Consider the following 19852-nt stretch of genomic DNA (forward strand, 5'->3'; position numbering starts at 1 on the left):
CTGTCAAAAGTATGAATGGGGATTCCCTTCTTTCATTGGTTGGGCCGGCCCACGTGACTCCAGGGGCGCTTGTGAACCACATGCACCACTGGGATAGGTGGGCCTCTGCCCGAGCGCTCAGAGAGAGGTCCAGGATCCTAAGCCACCGTATCTCCCGGGCCACCAGGTAAAATCGTACATATTTTCCAGCTCGGAGGCATCCGCCCGCGGCAGCCTCCGACCGCAAATACTGGGCCATTGTAAATTTAGACTGTAATTAAAACAGAAAATGATGGAAGTACTCAGCATGTCAGGAAGCATCTGTGGAGAGAAGAACAGAGGTAACGTTTCAGGTCGGTGATCTTTCATCAGAACTTTAGACGGTATCTATTTCACTGCCAAGAGTTCCTACAGCTTACTGTGGTCCCGTCAACACCCCGGCAGAGAACCTGGGTTTCTCGTTCGCAGGCTTTCAGCTGGTTACTGAATTAAAGCGGACATTGCGCGAAGCCGTTTCTCCTCGGCGCTGGACGCTGGCTCTCATTCTCTATGCACAACACCATGAAGACCAGCTCGTCAATATTTGACGTTTTCCTGCAATTGCTGTGTCAACATTGCTGCTTAAAATTCTTATTTCTATATTTATAAAGGAGGCTCCAATGAAATGTCCTCGCACCAAAATTACCATCTGTGTTGCAATTCAACCACAAATAATAACAACAATAATAATAACTGTTTGTATTATACAAATTAAGGACTGAATATGTGACGTGAAATGGAGCCTGAATTATGTCTGCGTCGCCTGGCCCACCAGTTCACCGCCCTTCAACCTGTTTCTGAATGAATATACTGGCCTTGATTGCTCTGTGGATCGTCACAGGAGACTCACTGGTAATATATTGGGTATAGCGGGCACTTCCTGCATGTGTCAAACCGACTACTATTAAAAGGATCCCAATCGCACTCTGTTGTTAACACTCCAGTCACAGTGACCAATGCCATGGGATGGCTGCTAGAAACCTCAGTAACTATAAATCAGCTAAACTGTTAAGGAGAACTGCACACGTGATTAGTAAAATGTACTGAGAATTATTGCTCCTATTTGGACTCAGTGATGTTATACAAGATAATAGATGAAAAAAATGAAATAAAAAGAAAGCAACCCTTAGTAATTGCTGTTGGGATATAAGCTGATCAATGAGCCGCTTGCCGATAAAACATTCGTTTGCTCATTGGATTTAACTGAAACGTTAGGTCATTATTAAGATCCGGATAACACTTCCGTTAAACAAATGTGTTAAACCTCCTCTGTTAATCCGCCAACAATAACCTCTGGGCCTCATATAATGACGTCGTTTGATTTTGCACCAATGTTGTTCAATTGGTAATTTTAAACCTGTCATTGATAGATTTCTGTTAACCAAAGGTATTAAAGGATATAGGGCAAAGACAAGTATATGGATTTAGGTCACCGATCAACCATGATTTCATTGAAGTGCCGAACAGGCTCGAGGGGCTGAATGGCCTCCTCCTGTTCCTATGTTCCTGTGCTCCTTTTCGAAATGACGAGAATGATCCACGTGATCAGTACATGATGATGTCAAATCAGTTCGAGGCTGTGGATGTTGTGTTTTTCCCCAGCAAGATAAACCTGTGAAGCAGTTGAATGCTATTGTCCCCGTAACATTTTTCAGTAACCCCTGCCACCATACTCTGAGCGCATTTGTACAGAAACTGTCAGCGCACAATGTGCAAGTGTATTTCATATGGGCATTAATGGTTGTTATTCCAATCAGCCATATGATATGTAAGTATTTAGATGTGTGAGCTAACAGCGACAGTTCGTGCAAAGTTACATTACATTGTGTCCCCAGAGATGGGTACAGATATTTATTATCGAATTTATGAATGACTTGGACTAAGGAACAGAGAGTTGTCCATTCAATTTTGTAGATTACGTTAAATTAGATGGGGCAGTAAGTAGTGTAGATGTAAGGAGGAAGTTGGTAGATTAAATGAATGGGCAAAACTGGGGCAGACTGAGGTTAATGTGAGCAAGTGCGAGAGCCTCCACCCTGGACCTAAGAAAAGATAAATCGGAGTATTTTCTAAATGGTGAGAAATTAGGTATTTGGAGGAGCAAAGTGATTTAGAAATCTAAGTACACAAATCATTAAAAGCAATTAGACGTGTATAAAATTCAATCAAAAGAGCGAACGGAATGTTGGTCTTTATCTCAAGGGGGCCGGAACACAAAGGGGTGAAAGTTGTGCTTCAGTTCTGTAAATCTCTCATTAGACCCCATCTGAAGTACCGCGGTCAGTTCTGGCACCGCACCTCAGGAAGGATATATTGACCTTAGAGCGGCCACAGCGCAGATTCATCAGTCTGATAACGGGGCATAGAATATTAAAGTATGAGAACAGGTTGCATAGACTTGGGTTGTATTCCCATGAGTAAAAATATTACGGGCTGATCTGATCGAGGTGTTTTACGTGACAAACGTATTCTATAGGTTCGATATGGAGAAAATAATTCCCCTGATCAAGAACGAGGGTACACAATCTTAAAATTAGAGCAAGAAGCAAATCAGCATACACTTTTTCACACAAAGCGTAGTAGAAATCTGGATCTCTCTCCCCAAAAGGCTGAGGATGCTGAGTCATTCGGAGCTTTATTCTATTTACATAGAATGTACAGCACAGAAACAGGCCTTTCGGCGCAACATGTCTATGCCGCTTGTTATGCTCCTCACGAGGCTCCTCACACCCTCTTCACCTAAACATTTTAGTGTAACGTTGTATTCCTTGCGCCCTCGGGTGTATAACCAGTTTCCCCTTAAATGTATCTATACTATTTGCGTCACCTACTCCTTGTAGCGAGTTCCACATTGTAAAAATTATCTGGGTAAATAAGTTTCTCCTGAATTCCCTACCGGATTTTTATTGACTATCTTATATTTATGGTTCCAGTTTTGGTCTCCACCACAAGTGGGAACATCTTCTCTATAACTACCATATCAACCTCTTCCGTAATCTTAAAGTCCTCAACAGGTCACCCCTCAACTTTCTCTTTTCTAGAGAGAAGAGCCCCAGTCTATTCATTATTTCCTGATAGGTATAACCTCTCAGTTCTGGTGTGATCCTTCTAAAAGTAAATGCACCTACCCCAGGGCTTCTATAATCTTTTTATAATGTGAGAAACAGCACTGTTCACAGTCCTCCAAGTGTGGTCTAACCAAGGTTCAATGCAAGTTTAATGTTACTTCTCTGCTTTACAATTCTATCCCTCTAGAAATGAACCCCGAGGCTTTGTTTGGTTTCTAATGGCCTCATTAACCTCCGTCGCTTCTTTTAGTGATTTGTGTATCTGTACCCCTACATCCCTTTATCCTGTAATCCTTTTAGACCCTTATCTTCCAAGGAGCATGTGGTCTTCTTATTCTTCCTACCAAATGCACCATCTCACATTTATCTATATTGAAATTCATTTGCCAATTACACGCAGGTTCTGCAAGTTTATTAATGTCTTCCTGTATTTTGTCACAATCCTTTCAAGTTTTTTGTTAGGGGAGGACAAGGACATCAAGGGATATGGAGCTAAGGAGGGTAAATGGAGTTGAGTGACAGATCAATCATGATCTAATTGCATGTCGGAGCAGACCGGAGGGGCTGAATGGCCTACACCTGTTCCTATATTCCTGAGATACCTGTTAGGACTGACTGGTGTTGTCTGCTTTGCTCCATTGATAACATTGGTTGTTACAGGCAACGAGGAAGTTGTACAAACATTTCCGTCACAGACTCCCGGTGAACGGAAAACCATATCGATGAGCTGCCACACAACCATTCCGTTCTCCGCGATATACCGGTACATGCAGCCTCCAAACCAGAGCCCAAGGATGTTGATAATGGCAACGGAAAACGGTGAACAAAAAGGTCGACTTAGAGCCGTCAGTCGAAGTTCTGAGAAGCGCAGCTCGCTGACTATCGTGGCCTTACGTCTGACAGACACCACCACCTACTTCTGTTTCCTACACACAGTGTAATAAGGAGCGAACGAGTCCAGGGCTGATTTTGGGATCCTAAGTTTAGAAAGAAGAAAGAATGGGGTAGATTTTGACTTTGTGCGATTGTGTAAACCGGGTGATAGTGAATTGACAGCCCCTTTAACACCTGTCCAGATTCTTATTTCCATTGACATCAATGGATGGACAAATCGGGAGAGATGCAAACCGGGCTGCTGACTCGCTATCACCGGTTTAGCACTATCCCACAAAGTCAAAATCTACCCCAATGTGCATTTCTTCCGTGCGTTTCAAACTCCAGCGCGCTCCATAGTGCTTTAATTTGGTGAATTGCATTTTGAAGAGTAATTACGGTGCTTCGGACGCAAACACGACCGGCAATTTGTGCCCAACAGGATCTCACAAAAAACAAACGAGATAAATAAGTGCTTAACTTACTTTGCAGTTGTAGGTTGAAGCGGACAAAATTAAAACTAATCCGTGGAAACAATATTTCAGTGAGTGAGTGTTCAATCTATGGGACAGGCTCCCTAGGGAGGCAGCGGAAGCAGTTAGTGTTGATTCATTCAAAAGCAAATTAGATAGATTACATTTATGGAATAACATTTTGGGACACAGTATGCGAGTAATTAGAAACATGACATGTGGTAAGTGTAGAATGCTCGGGAGGAACTGGTGACTGTGGTCCAATGGTTCATAAAGCTCTCCATCACTGGAGTTTTCCACACCTCATGTCTGGTCTGTTATAGACTAATCGATAGAGATTGATCGTTGTGATTATTCAACAATGTCATTATCGTTGTATCATGGGACTACCAGGATGGTAGAAGGCAAACTACTATTCACATACAGCAAGACTTGGACAATATTCAGGCTTGGGCTGATCAGTGGCAAGTAACATTTTCGCCACACAAGTGCCAGGCAATGACTATCTCCAACAAGAGAATGTAACCACCGCCTCTTGACTTCAGGCATGGACCACTGTGCTATCTGCGATTGGAACTGAAAACTGTGCAATCATCAGCGAACATGCCCACTTCACACCTTATGATACAGAGAAGATCATTGATGAAGCATCTGAAGATGGTTGGGTCTTGGACACTGCCCTGAGGAACTCCTGCAGCGATGTCCTGGGACTGTGAAGATTTGCCTCCAAGAACCACAATCCTTTGTGCTAGGTATGACTCTGGCCATTTGAGGGTATTGCCCGATTCCCATTGACTTCAACTTTACTAGGGCACCTTGAAGCCACACTCGGTTAAATGCTGCCTTGGTGACAAAGGCAGTTACTCTCACCTCACCTCTGGAATTCAGCTCCTTTGGCCATGTTTGGACCAAGGCCGTAATGAAGTCTCGAGCTGAGTGATCCTGGTTGAAACCATCTAAGCATCGGTGAGCAGGTTATTGGTCAGTAAATGTAGCTTGATAGCACTGTCGGCGAGACCTTCCGTCACTTTGCTGATGCTGGAGAGAAGACTGATGGGGCGGAAATTGGCCGGGTTGGATATGTCCTTATTTTTGTGGACAGGACATACCTGGACACTTTTCCACTCTGTCGGATATATTGTGAAAAGAAACCACTCGGAGTCACGGGTAGGCTGCGATATGAGAGAAACATTATTACAAGCATGCAGGGGAGAGCCTTCAGTGTACAGAAGTCTCTCAAATTCACAATGGTCATGGCAGTTTATTTATACATAATCAACCGTTAATTACCGGTTACGTAGGCTTTGGCAGATGCTTCCCGCTATCTCAACTGTCCCGGACCCAAAGTCCTTACTTCTGCCTTTCTGCAGTTTTGTTTATCTTATCCGGCATCCAGTTACCATTATCTTTGTTCATTGTTCCTGATTCAACGTAGCGTGGAGAAACTTTATTACAACTGCTACAGTTACATGCTGACACTATGCTTTGGTCTGGATTTGGTCAAGCTTCCCATCATGCCTTGCAGTTACAGTAACATTTTAATAGCATGGCTTCTAATGCAACTATAATATACCTGTAAAGGTTATCCAAACCTACAGGTTACCCTGTCAATCCCTCCTGTTGGCCCCTGGTCAGAGCTCGTCTAATCCAGGTACAACATACCTAAATCCCCGAATTCCCTACCTGCTGGATTGTCCAGGGATCCAACTGGACTCCCGGGGGCGTACAGTTCATGGTTGTTTCCACAGATAGGGTCCTAGTATACTTGTCCTATATTACATTTGGGATTTATTTTCCATACCTTCTTTGTATGGGTACATGCGCTGACCTGGTCCGTGATCCATATATTGGGTTTCTTTACCCATTCCCCTTTTCCCCCCTGTGGCAGTTGCATGTATTGTCCTGGATGCAAACACATACTTTTATCGATGTGCACGGTGGGCGCCTTCCACATTACCGTAATTATCAGGTGGTTGATCGCTATCACTGCCGTCTACCATGCCGCCATTGTGAGACAGGTTTATCTGAAACAAAGTAATTAAGAGACCTGCTGCTAGCTTTCCAGTTGGTAGAAACAGAATGTGAGTCATGCGGCTAAAGCTGGGAACAATTTTTCCACCTACCCCCCTTTTGTATGTCAAACATGCACAGGTATCGCTGGGCATTAGAACCGTGTAAGGCCCAGACCACTGAGGCGCCAGTCCCAGTTTGGATGGCACCCCTTTTACCATTACCCTGTCTCCCACCGTTGGGAGCCTCGATGACTCGGGTTCAGGCCCACACCCATTTTGCTCTGCCGCTTCTTGCGGCTGCTTTACTTCCACTTTCATCCCTTGAAGCTGTTTACATAGCTCCGATACATACCCTGTACGTGTAATTCTATCCCTCAGCGGCCCAGTTTCACTACACCCTTCTATCACCGCTTCTGATAATCTCATAGCCCTCCCAGACATTAATTCACATGGAGTCAGTCCTATTGTCTGGTTGGGGGTTGCCTGCAACCTCATTAATATGGTCGGGAGGACATCCATCCAGTTCATACCTGTGCTTGCAATCGCTTTTGCTATAACCGTTTTCAGGGTTCTATTCGTATGCTCCACCATTCCGGAACTCTCAGGGTGTAAGGTATGTGGAAACTCTGCTTTACCCACAATAACTGACATGCCCTCTTCATGACCCTACCCAAAATGTGGGTGCCCTGGTCTGAATCACCCGGAGGTTTCCCCCTTGATCATGACGCACGTCATATCGACCCTTCCACAATCCTGTTTGTGCCTAGCCCATACCTCTGGAAATTGTGAACACACAAGCCCAAAGACGCCTTCAGCCATCCAATCCAAATTCCATGTAATTCTTCACTTAAACTTCAATTTCAATTCCTCTAACAGGTACGAGTGTGTTTAACTCTATTCTGATTGTTTCATTAATTAGATAGTTTCTCGGTGTCTCCAAATGTCTCCAAGAGAAAGCTATCAATTTACTATTCGTAACTACACGTATCTGACTTTCACTAGAAAGCTAGGAAAATTATCATTTGCCAGTGTAATTTTCCTGTTTCTTATCTTACACCCTCAGTCACTTACTCTCTCCATTTTATACGTCCCATTAATTAACATTCATATCTCATTTATGAGCCCTGGAGGAACTTTACTGTCCAGTACAATATTTAAGATAGAAAACATAGCTCAAATGTTCTCATTTGGTCCAAGTTATTAACACTTTTTATTTATCATTATTTTAGAGGATCTTTTATTTTCTCCAAAATAACCCAATATATAATGCCTGAGTCCATTTTGTCATTTCAAAATTATCCCAAATCCAAACAGCAGTATTGTTGAACTGACAGGTTTTGTCGCTGTTCAATTTCATTTCTATCAATTTATCTTATCAATTCCAATATCAGAAACAAGTGATTCCCAGGCTGGCTGATTTACACGGTGTTTTAACATTAGTGAAAGAAGTGCTGCAATTAGTTTACAAGGTAACTTTCACATAACAAAAGAAAGCAGATAATCCATTGTGGCGGTTTAAGAGCCCAAGGAGTTAATTTATCAAATCTTAATTTTCCTTCCATCACTGTGGGGAAATATTAACTTAAAATTAAGAAACTTAAATTTAATAATGTCCAATATCTTTAAATTCCATTCAGCAATACTAAAGTTGTTGCTTGGTGAACTTAAACAGCTGTCAGTGGAAAGGGTTAACTCATTTGTAGGTTTTCTAAGAAGGCAGAGCGAAACATTGTCAGGCACATGCAATTGCGTCACTTCATGTAAATTTATATAAAAAAAATTTCCTTAACGAAAAAAACTTTCACACTTCAACTAAACACGAACAGAAGAGATAAAACAAAACAAAATAGCAGATGCTTGAAGAAAACAGTACATTATGTCATATTTCTTATTGTCCTTTCTTCAGATGCCTTTCCAAATCACTGGAGAAAAATTATTTTTCACATTTAAATTAATTGCTTTGGAAAATTTCAGCATAGCGACCGCGACTCCTGGTTAAATGTTCGACTGAAACTTAATCTTTTGTTAAACATACTTTTTGTTTTTCTCAGTTTTTCCACACCAGCTTAATTTAAATTGTAGTTTGAAGTTTTGTTTCAATTCTGGGTGCACAATCTTATTCGCACATTCTCAAAACTTCCAAAATCCAAGACAACCCAAAAAGGTTGAATGCTTTTTTAACACAGAGAAGTGGGTGGAGCTAAAACACGCAACAGACATTTTTCTTTTTTTTTCAGGACAGACTTTCCGACAAAAGGAATACTGCAACTTCTTAAACATCCATAGTCAGGAAAACTTTCACACTTTAACACACACTTTCACACAAACTAAAATTGCAGCATTTTTTTAAGGTTCTGTTCACTCAGAAATCTTGTGTTTTATTTGTCTCAGCACAGACGTTAATAACTTACATGTCGGTAAAACTTTAGTTTTCTCTCTTCCCCCTCCCCCCCCACCTCCTTTTTTCTTTAAATTGGCGTCTCAGCAGCTTTCCCTGGCTTTCCCAATCCCTGTTTTTTTTCTTCATTTGCTGAGTTTTCAGATTGCTTAGCCTGCAAATGAGACCTTTGTTAGGGTGGCTATCTGACACCTGGTTGCCTCAAGATTCTGCAGTGTGGAGCCTGCCTGAACCATGTTTACACTCTGCTGCTGCATTATCGCAGCAGATGAGGCAACTTGGCACTGCAGAAGCTCGATCTGATTTTGTTGTTCTAACATTTTATCATCCTACGTGAGGAAAACATCATCATCTCGCTCCCATTCTGCTGCCTCTCTTTCTAAATCATCCCAATCAACCTCCTCACTATCATTCTGTCCACTTTGCACTGACCTTGCCTAAATTACAGCGGCACACTTGGCACCTACCTTTTTTAACTCTTCCACTAACTCCTCTTTTCCCTTCTCCCGTGTTGCTCCAATCTTACACATTTTTCAGGTGGCCCTGACAAAGAACCACTATAGTTTTCTCCTCCTTATTCTTGCTCTCCTTACTCCACCATTATTTCTGTCGGTCGGGAACCCATTCAGGATGCCAGCCTTCCTTTCCCATTCTTTTTATTACCTTGTGATGTTTATTTAACAAATACTCCGTTATGGATCCCTGAGGACCCAGCATTCCCTCGGCCATCTTACCCACTTAACTCTTTAGAAATCGCGGGGCTCTTCTACCCCCAGAGAGACACCCATTAAGCTTTCTCCCCCAGCCCTCAGCTGGCCGTTAGCGAAACCTAAACTCACGGGGGTCTTCTACCCCCCAGAGAGGCACCCGTTAAGCTCTCTCCCCCTAACCTGACCTGGCCGTCAGCGAAGCTTAAACTCGCGGGGATCTTCTACCCCCAGAGAGACACCCATTAAGCTCTTTCCCCCGGCCCTCACCTGGCCGTCAACGACCGCGACCACTTTGCAACTTTGCCCTCTCTCTCTCTCTCACATGACAGCCGTTTCAACTCTGTATTGTTCGAGATCCTTGATAGTTCGAGGGACCACTCCGTGCCCACAGACCTAACTACTGGGTGGTATAAATTACTGTACTCACCCCACTTTATCTGTTGGTCCCGGAATGGTGCCCTTTTTTTGGTACCAGCAGCGGTTCCTGCCGACTACGCCAAGTTGTTGTAGAAAGAAACCACTCGGAGTCACGGGTAGGCTGCGATATGAGAGAAACATTTTTACAAGCAAGCAGGGGAGAGCCTTCAGTGTACCAAAGTTTGTCAAATTTACAATGGTTGTGGCAGTTTATGTATACATAATCAATCTGCTACCGCTAATTGATCAACCTTTAATTACTGGTTACGTAGGCTTTGGCAGATGCTTCGTGCTATCTCAACTGTCCTAGACCAAAGGTCCTTACTTCTGCCTTTCTGCAGTTTCGTTTATCTTATCCAGTCTCCAGTTACCATTATCTTTGTTCATTGTTCCTGATTCAAGGTTTCGTGGAAAAACTTTATTACAACTACTGCTACTGTTAAATGCTCACACTACGCTTTGGTCAGATTTTGGTCAAGCTTCCCATCATAACTTGCAGTTACAGTTACATTTCATTAGCATAGCTTCGAACGCAACTATAATCCACGTTTAATGGTTATCCCAACCTACAGGTTACCCTATCAATACATACACATGATAACTGATGCTACATACACATGATAACTGATGCTGCATACACATGATAACTGATGCTACATAAACATGCTATCTTATTCTACATACACATGATAACTGATGCTACATACAAATGATATCTTATTCTACATACACATCATAACTGATGCTACATTCACATGTTAACAGATGCTCCATACACATGATAACTGATGTTACATGCACAGGATAACTGATGCTACAGAGACATGATAACTGATGCTACATACACCTGATAACTGATGCTACATACACCTGGCAACTGATGCTACATACACATGATAACTGATGCTCCATACACATGATAACTGATGCTACATACACCTGATAACTGATGCTACATACACATAATAACTGATGCTACATACACATGATAACTGATTCTACATACACATGGTAACTGATGCTACAACACATGATAACTGATTCTACATAGACCTGATAATCAATGCTACATACACAGGATATCTTATTCTAAATACACATGACAACTGATGCTACATACACATGATAACTGATGCTACATACACATGAAAACTGATGCTACATACACATGATAACTGATGCTACATACACATGATAACTGATTCTGCATACACCTGATAACTGATGCTACATACACAGGATATCTTATTCTCCATACACATAATAACTGATGCTTCATGCACATGTTAACTGATGCTCCATACACATGATAACCGATTCTACAGACACATGATAACTGATGCTACATGCACATGATAACTGATGCTCCAGACACTTGATAACTGATGCTACATGCACATGATAACTGATGCACCATATACATGATAACTGATGCTACATACACAGGAGATCTTATTCTACATATGCCTGATAACTGATGCTCCATACACATGATAACTGATGCTCCATACACATGATAACTGATGCTACATACGCAGGATATCTTATTCTACATACACATGATAACAGATTCTACACGGGCTGCAAAGTACCTAAATAAGTTTTGTTGCACCATTTCTACAAAATAGGCCTCAGGTAATTTATTTGATCTTTAATTGGAACCAAAGCGTGTTTCAGAGTTAAGTTGTGACACTATTCACATTACTGCCAGCATGGTTGACGAACAGCTTCACAATGTTAAGATGAATTCATCTCAGGGGCTGGCGTAGATTCTTCCGAGGATCCTCGTGGAGATAAGTATTTACATTGCAGGAACTCGGGCATAAATCTGGGTGAAATTATTGAATACTGTAGACGTGCCGGGGACTGGAGTAAGGCAGATGCCAAGCCTTAAATTTAACATGACGGTAACAAAATTGACCCAGGAGACTACAGACCAGCGAGCTAGAGGTCCATTGTGCATAAAGTCATGGACACCCTGATTAAAGATAAGATCATAGAGCAGCTGTATAGAAATATCAGCTTAAAATATAACCCGTATCTGTTCATGAACGGAAGGACTTGCCAATCTCGTTCACCAGTCCTCTTTGAGGGTGTGACAAAAGAGCTTGACGGAGTAAGGCAGTTGGGTGAGGTGTACTTTGCTTCAGTCAGGCCTTTTATACACTTCCTCTGGAAAGGATGGGACTGAAAAAAATTATTTTGAGAATCAGTGAGAATATTTTACAAGGATATGTAATTAGTTCACTGACAGAGCCCAGAGAGTGGTGATACAGGGATTGTCATCGGCCTGGGAGACTGTTACCAGTGGGGTCCAACAGAGATCTGTTTGGACCTCTTTTGCTTCATAACTTTATAAATCATCTGGAACTAGGACTCACAAGAACAATGGTTATATTTGTACATGAAACAAAGCTGGTGAAGGTGGCAGACTGCAAAGCTGAAGGGGATAAGCTACAGGAGGATTGAAATACCTGGGAATTGGGCAGACAGGCGACAGATGTCCTTCAATGTCGAGGAAGTGAAGTGCATGGCATGGAGGCAAGAGATCCAGGAAGGGGCAATCACTTATCTGAAAAGAAATGAGTTTCCTTGGAAAATGAATGAGATCGGGGGAGGATACTATTGAATAATAAATTGAAACTCTTGTATCAATGCTCAGCGGCAATGAGTAACCTGCATCACCCACATCCTCCTTCACCCTCCCAACCCTATTTTCTTGTGTGCCCGCCCCTGGAAAAAACTGCCCCAATTCACTTGCAAGTGAACATTTAAAATCCGCACTGCCTAGCCTTTGGCCCTCCATTCACATTTTCTGCAGCTACCGAACTGTTCAGTCAAACCCCCACCTCCACCATCATTGCCATGGTCCCTATTAAAACCATTACTCTTTCACACCCTGACAGTTCACCCTGCAAAAAATGTTTGTGTATGTTTTAGTATTTTTAAAATTTTAATTTAACTTATATACTAACCCTTACACTGGTGAAGGTGGGCCCTACACCTGCCTTTACCAGGCGTAAGGGTTCTGTGGGCATTTGCCAGGCACTAGTTGGGCAAATAGCCCAACTCTGTGCCAGCGAAAGTGTTTTTGTAACGCAGGCTGAAACTTTCCTTCCTGATTCCCAAGTAAGCTGATGCTGTTAAAAGCAGAAAATGCTGGAAAAAGTCAGCAGACCAGGCAACATCCGTGGAGAGAAAATATAGTCAACGTTTCGGGTCAAACCCTTTGTCAAGACTGAAGAAGCACAGGAAATTAAATAGAATAAGAGGCCAGGCTGGGAGAGAACAAAAGAGAAGTGAAGAGACATTAAGAGGTATTCAAAACGAGACGAGATGGTGATAGGACTAGTGGAGACAAAAGACGGCTCTAGGTTAGGTGTGAAATGCGATGGCAGAATGGGAGACAGCTGCCATGTGGGTGAGAAAAAAAAGGGGGGAAGGGCAGGTATTGCATCTCCCGCACTTCTGCACTCACCCCTGCCCCTCCCTCCCGGAACCACGATAGGGTTCCCCATGTCCTCACCTTTCACCCCACCAGCCTTCACATTGAATGGATCATCCTCCGCCATTTCCTTCACCTCCAAAGTGATCCCACCATCAAACGCATCTTCCCCTCCCCTCCCCTTTCAGCATTCCATAGGGACCACTCCCTCCGAGACACCCTGGTCCACTCCTCTATCACCCGCAGCATCCCTTCTCCTTCACCCGGCACCTTCCCGTGCAAGCGCAGGGGAGGCTACACCTGACTTTATACCTCCCCCTTCCCACTTTCCAGGGCCCAAACATCCCTTCCAGGTGAAACAGTGACTTACTTGTACTTCTTGCAATCTAGTATACTGTATTCGCTGCTCACAGTTTTCCCAGCATTTTCTGTTGTTATTTCGGATTTCCAGCATCTGCAGTATTTTGCTATCGTAAGTTGATGCTGTTAGTTGTTGTCTTTTCTCAGTTATTGTCCCCTCTCCTTCAAATCGGCCATCATCATCTCTCTCCTCAAAAACAACCCTAGGGCCCTCCATCCTTGTAACATACCGCCCCATCTCCAAACTCACTTGCCTCTCCAAATACCTTGAACGTGCTGTTGCCTCTCAAATCCGTGAAGATCTTTCCCACACTTTCATGTTTAAATCCCTCAAATCAGGCTTCTGCCCCTACCACAGTATCGGATCGGCCCTTATCAAAGTCACAACTTGCATCCTATGTGACTGTGACAAAGGTAGCTATCCCTCCTCGTTCTTCTCGGCCTGTCTGCAGACTTTGAAATGTTGAGGACGCCACCCTCCTCCAAAGTCTCTCCAGCTGGGCGGGACTGCACATGCCAGGTTCAATTTTTCTCTATCCAGTCGTACCTGGAGCATCACCTGTAATGACTTCTCTTCCCACTCCCGCACCATTACATCTATCCATGGCACCCCTGCTATTGATCATCCACATGCTGCCCCTCGGCGGCATCATCTGCAAACACAGTGTCAGATTCCACAAGTACGTTGATGGCACACAGCTCTACCTCACCAGCACCTCTCTCGACCCTCCACTGTCATTAAATTGTCAGACTGCTTGTCCGACAACCAGTACTGGATGAGCAGAAATGTCCTCCAACTAATTATCGAAAATATCGTAACCATTGTCTTTGGTCTCTGCAACAAATACTGTTCCCTAGTCACTGAATCCTTCACTCTCCCTGGCAACTGTCTGAGGCTGAACCACACTGTTGGCAAACTTGGTGTAATATGTAAACTTGAGATAAGCTTCCAGCAACATATCCACACCATCACTAAGTCTGCCTTATTCCACCTCCGTAATATCGCCTGTCTCCGCAACTGCCTCAACTCATCCGCTGCTGAAAAACTCATCCGGGCCTATGTTACCTCTGGACTTGACTATTCCAACTCACTTCTTCCCGGTTCACACATTCTACCCTCCATAAACTTGAGGTCATCTATCACTCTGCTTCCCGTATCCTAAATGACACAAAGTCCCGTTCACCCATCACCCCTGTGCTCACTGACCATCATTGGCCCCAGTTAAGCATCACCTCGATTTTAAATTTCTCATCCTTGTTTTCAAGTCCAGCCATGGACTCGCCCCTCGCTATACCTTCCTGTACCAGAGACTCAAACATCCCAATTTACAGACAGGTGACCTTCCTGTACCAGAGACTAAATCAACCCAATTTACTGATAGGTGACTTTCGTGTACCAGAGACGAAGGCTTCCCAATTTACTGACAGGTGACCTTCCTGTACCAGAGACACAAACATCCCAATTTACTGACAGGTGGCCTTCCTGTACCAGAGAAAAAACATCCCAATTTACAGACAGCTGATCTTCCTGTACCAGAGACACAAATATCCCAATTTTCTGACAGCTGACCTTCCTGTACCAGAGACACAAACATCACAATTTACTGTCAGGTGACCTTCCAGAGACACAAACATCCCAATTTACTGTCAGGTGACCTTCCTGTACCAGAGACAAAACATCCCAATTTACTGACCGATGACTTTCCTGTACCAGAGACACAAACATCCCAATTTACTGACAGGTGACATTCCTGTACCAGGGACACAGACATCCAAACTTACTGAGAGGTGAAATTCCCGTACCAGACACACAAATACACAAACTTACTGACAGGTGACCTTCCTGTACCAGAGACACAAACATCCGAATTTACTGACTGGTGACCTTCCTGTACTAGAGGCTCAAACATCCCAATTCACTGACAGGTGACATTCCTGTATCAGAGACACAAACATTCCAATTTACTGACAGGTGATCTTCCTGCACCAGAGACAGATGCGTCACAATGTACTGACAGGTGACCATCCTGTACCAGAGAGACAAATATTCCAATTTACTGACAGGTGACCTTCCTGTACCAGAGACACAAACATCCCAATTTACTGACAGGTGACATTCCTGTATCAGAGACACAAACATCATAATTTACTGACAGGTGATCTTCCTGTACCAGAGACATGAAAATCCCAGTTTACTGACAGGTGATCTTCCTGTACCAGAGACAGAAACATCCTAATTTACTGACAAGTGAACTTCCCGTACCAGAGACACAAATACACAAATTTATTGACAGGTGACCTTCCTGTACCAGTGACACAACTATCCCAATATAGTGACAGGTGACCTTCCTGTACCAGAGACACAAACATCACAATTTACTGATTGATGACCTTCCTGTACCAGGGACACAGCCATCCCAATTTACTGACAGGTGACCTTCCTGTACCAGTGACACAAACATCCCAATTTACTGACAGGTGACATTCGTGTACCAGGGACACAAACATCCCAATTTACTGACAGGTGACATTCCTGTACCAGGGACACAGCCATCCCAATTTACTGACAGGTGACCTTCCTGTACCATAGACACAAACATCCCAATTTACTGACAGGTGACCTTCCTGTACCAGAGACACAAACATCCCAAATTACTGAGAGGTGACATTTCTGTACCAGAGACATGAACATCCCAATATACTGACAGGTGATCTTCCTGTAGCAGAGTAACAAACATCCCAAATTACTGACAGGTGAACTTCCTGAACCAGAGACACAGCGTGCCCAATTTACTGACAGGTTGCATTCCTGTACCAGAGACACAAACATCCCAATTTAATGACTGATGACTTTCCTGTACCAGGGACAAAGACATCCAAACTTACTGAGAGGTGAACTTCCCGTACCAGTGACACAAATACAGAAATTTACTGACAGGTGACCTTCCTGTATCAGAGACACAAATATCCCAATTTACTGTCAGGTGACCTTCCTGTACCAGAGACTCAAACATCCCAATTTACTGACAGGTGACCTTCCTGTACCAGAGATAAAAAAGTTCCAATTTACTGACAGGTGACATTCCTGTATCAGAGACACAAACATCCCAATTTACTGACAGGTGATCTTCCTGTACGAGAGACATGAACACCCCAATATACTGACAGGTGATCTTCCTGTACCAGAGACACAAACATCCCAATTTACTGACAGGTGACCTTCCTGAACCAGAGACACAGACATCCAAATTTTCTGACAGGTGACCTTCCTGTACCAGAGACACAAACATGCCAATATACTGACAGGTGAGCTTCCTGTACCAAAAACACAAACATCCCAATTTACTTACGGGTCAACTTGCTGTACCAGCTTCACAAACAACCCTATTTACTGACAGGTGACCTTCCTGTAGCAGAAACACAAACAGCCCAATGTAATGACAGGTGACCTTCCTTTACCAGAGACAGAAACATCCCAAATTACTGACAGGTGACCTTCCTGTACCAGAGACACAAACATCCATTTGGCTGCCAGTTGACCTATCTTCACTGGAGATACAAACATCTCAACATAATTTCAGATGTTCGTGCAGCACCAGAGATAAAAACATCCCAATTTATTGACAGGTGACCATCCTGCACCAGTTACACAAATACCCAAACTTACTGACAGGTGAACTTCCTGTGCCAGAGACACAAACTTCCAATTTGCTGCCAGGTGACCTTTCTATACTGGACATACAAGCATCTCAAGTTAATTTCAGGTGTTCGTGCTGCACCAGAGATACAAAGATCCCAATTTACTGACAGGTGACCTTCCTGTACCAGTGACACAAATATCCAAATTACTGACAGGTTACCTTCCCGTAACAGAGGCACAAACATTCCAATTTACTTACAGGTGATCTGCCTGTACCAGAGAAACAAACATGCCAATTTGCTGAGAGGTGACCTTCCTGTACCAGAGACACAAACATCCCAATTTATGACAGGTTACCTTCCTGTACCAGAAGACAATAACAACGCAATTTACGGAGAGGTGACCTTCCTGTGTCATAGACAAAATCATCCCAATTTACTGACAGGTGACGTTCCTGTACCAGAGACACAAACATCCCAGTTTACTGACAGGTGACCTTCCTGTACCAGAAACACAGACATCCAAATTTACTGACAGGGGACATCCCTGTACCAGAGAGACAAACATCCCAATATACTGACAGCTGACCTTCCTATGACAGAGACACAAACATCCCAATATACTGATAGGTGAACTTCCTTTATCAGAGACACAACCGTCCCAATTTACTGTGAGGTGATGTTCCTGTACCAGAGACACAAACAGCCTAATTTACTGAGAGGTGACCTTCCTGTACCAGAGACACAAACATCCCAATTTTAACACAGGATACATTCCTGTACCAGAGACACAGATATACCAATTTACTGACAGGTGATGTTCCTGTGACAGAGACACAAACATCCCAATTTACTGATAGATGATCTTCCTGTATCAGAGACACAACCGTCGCAATATACTGACAGGTGGCGTTCCTGTACCAGAGATACAAACATCCCAATTTACTGACAGGTGATCATCCTGTACCAGTGACATAAACATCCCAATTTACTGACAGGTGACATTCCCGTAACAGGGACAGAAACATCCCATTTACTGACAGGTGAACTTCCAGTATCAGAGGCACAAACAGCCCAATCTTCTGATAAGGTGACATTCCTGTACCAGAGACACAAACATCCCAATTGACTGACAGGTGACCATCCTGTCCCAGAGACACAACCATGCCAATTTTCTGATAAGGTGACCTTCCTGTACCAGAGACACAAACATCCAAATTTATTGACAGGTAACCTTCCTGTAGCAGAAACACAATCATTCCAATTTCCTGATAAGGTGACCTTCCTGTACCAGAGACACAAACATCCCAATTTATTGACAGCTAACCTTACTGTAGCAGAAACACAATCATTCCAATTTTTTGACATCGTTATATTCCTGTACCAGAGACACAAACATCCGAATTTACTGACAGGTGACCTTCCTGTACCAGAGACACAAACATCCCAATTTAGTGACAGGTGACCATCCTGTATCAGAGACACGAACATCCCAATTTACTGACAGGTGACCTTCCTGTACCAGAGACACAAACATCCCCATTTTCAGATATGGTGAAATTCCTGTACCAGAGACACAAACATCCCAATTTACTGACAGGTGACCCTCCTGTACCAGAGACACAAACATCCCAACTTACTGAGAGGTGACCTTCCTGTACAGAGACATGAACATCCCAAAATACTGACAGGTGATCTTCGTGTACCAGAGTAACAAGCATCCCAATTTACTGATAGGTAACATTCCTGTACCAGAGACACAACTATCCCAATTTACTGACAGGTGACCTTACTGGACCAGAGACACAACTATCCCAATTTACTGACCGATTACTTTCCTGTAACAGAGTAACAAACATCCCAATTTACTAACAGGTGACCTTAATGTACCAGAGACACAAACATGCCAATATACTGAAAGGTAAACTTCCTGCACCGCAAGACATTAACAACCCAATTTACTGAGAGGTGACATTCCTGTACCAGATACACAAACATCCCAATATACTGACAGCTGAACTTCCTGTGACAGAGAAACAAACATCCCAATTTACTGATAGATGAACTTCCTGTATCAGAGACACAACCGTCGCAATTTACTGACAGGGGGTGTTCCTGTACCAGATAGACAAACATCCCAATTTACTGACAGGTGATCTTCCTGTACCAGACACACAAACATCCCAATTTACTGACAGGTGACAATCCTGTAACAGGGACAGAAACATCCCATTTACTGACAGGTGATGTTCCTGTGCCAGAGACACAAACATCCCTATTTACTGACAGGTGACCTTCCTGTACCAGGGACACAAACAATCCAATTTACTGACAATTGACCTTCCTGTACCAGGGACACAAACATTCCAATTTACTGACAATTGACCTTCCTGTACCAGAGACACAAACACCTCAATTTAATGACAGGTAACATTCCTG

The sequence above is a fragment of the Somniosus microcephalus genome, chromosome 4, assembly GCF_052327205.1.
Source record: "Somniosus microcephalus isolate GS21.2 chromosome 4, FLI_Smic_1.0, whole genome shotgun sequence".
Lineage (NCBI taxonomy): Eukaryota > Metazoa > Chordata > Chondrichthyes > Squaliformes > Somniosidae > Somniosus > Somniosus microcephalus.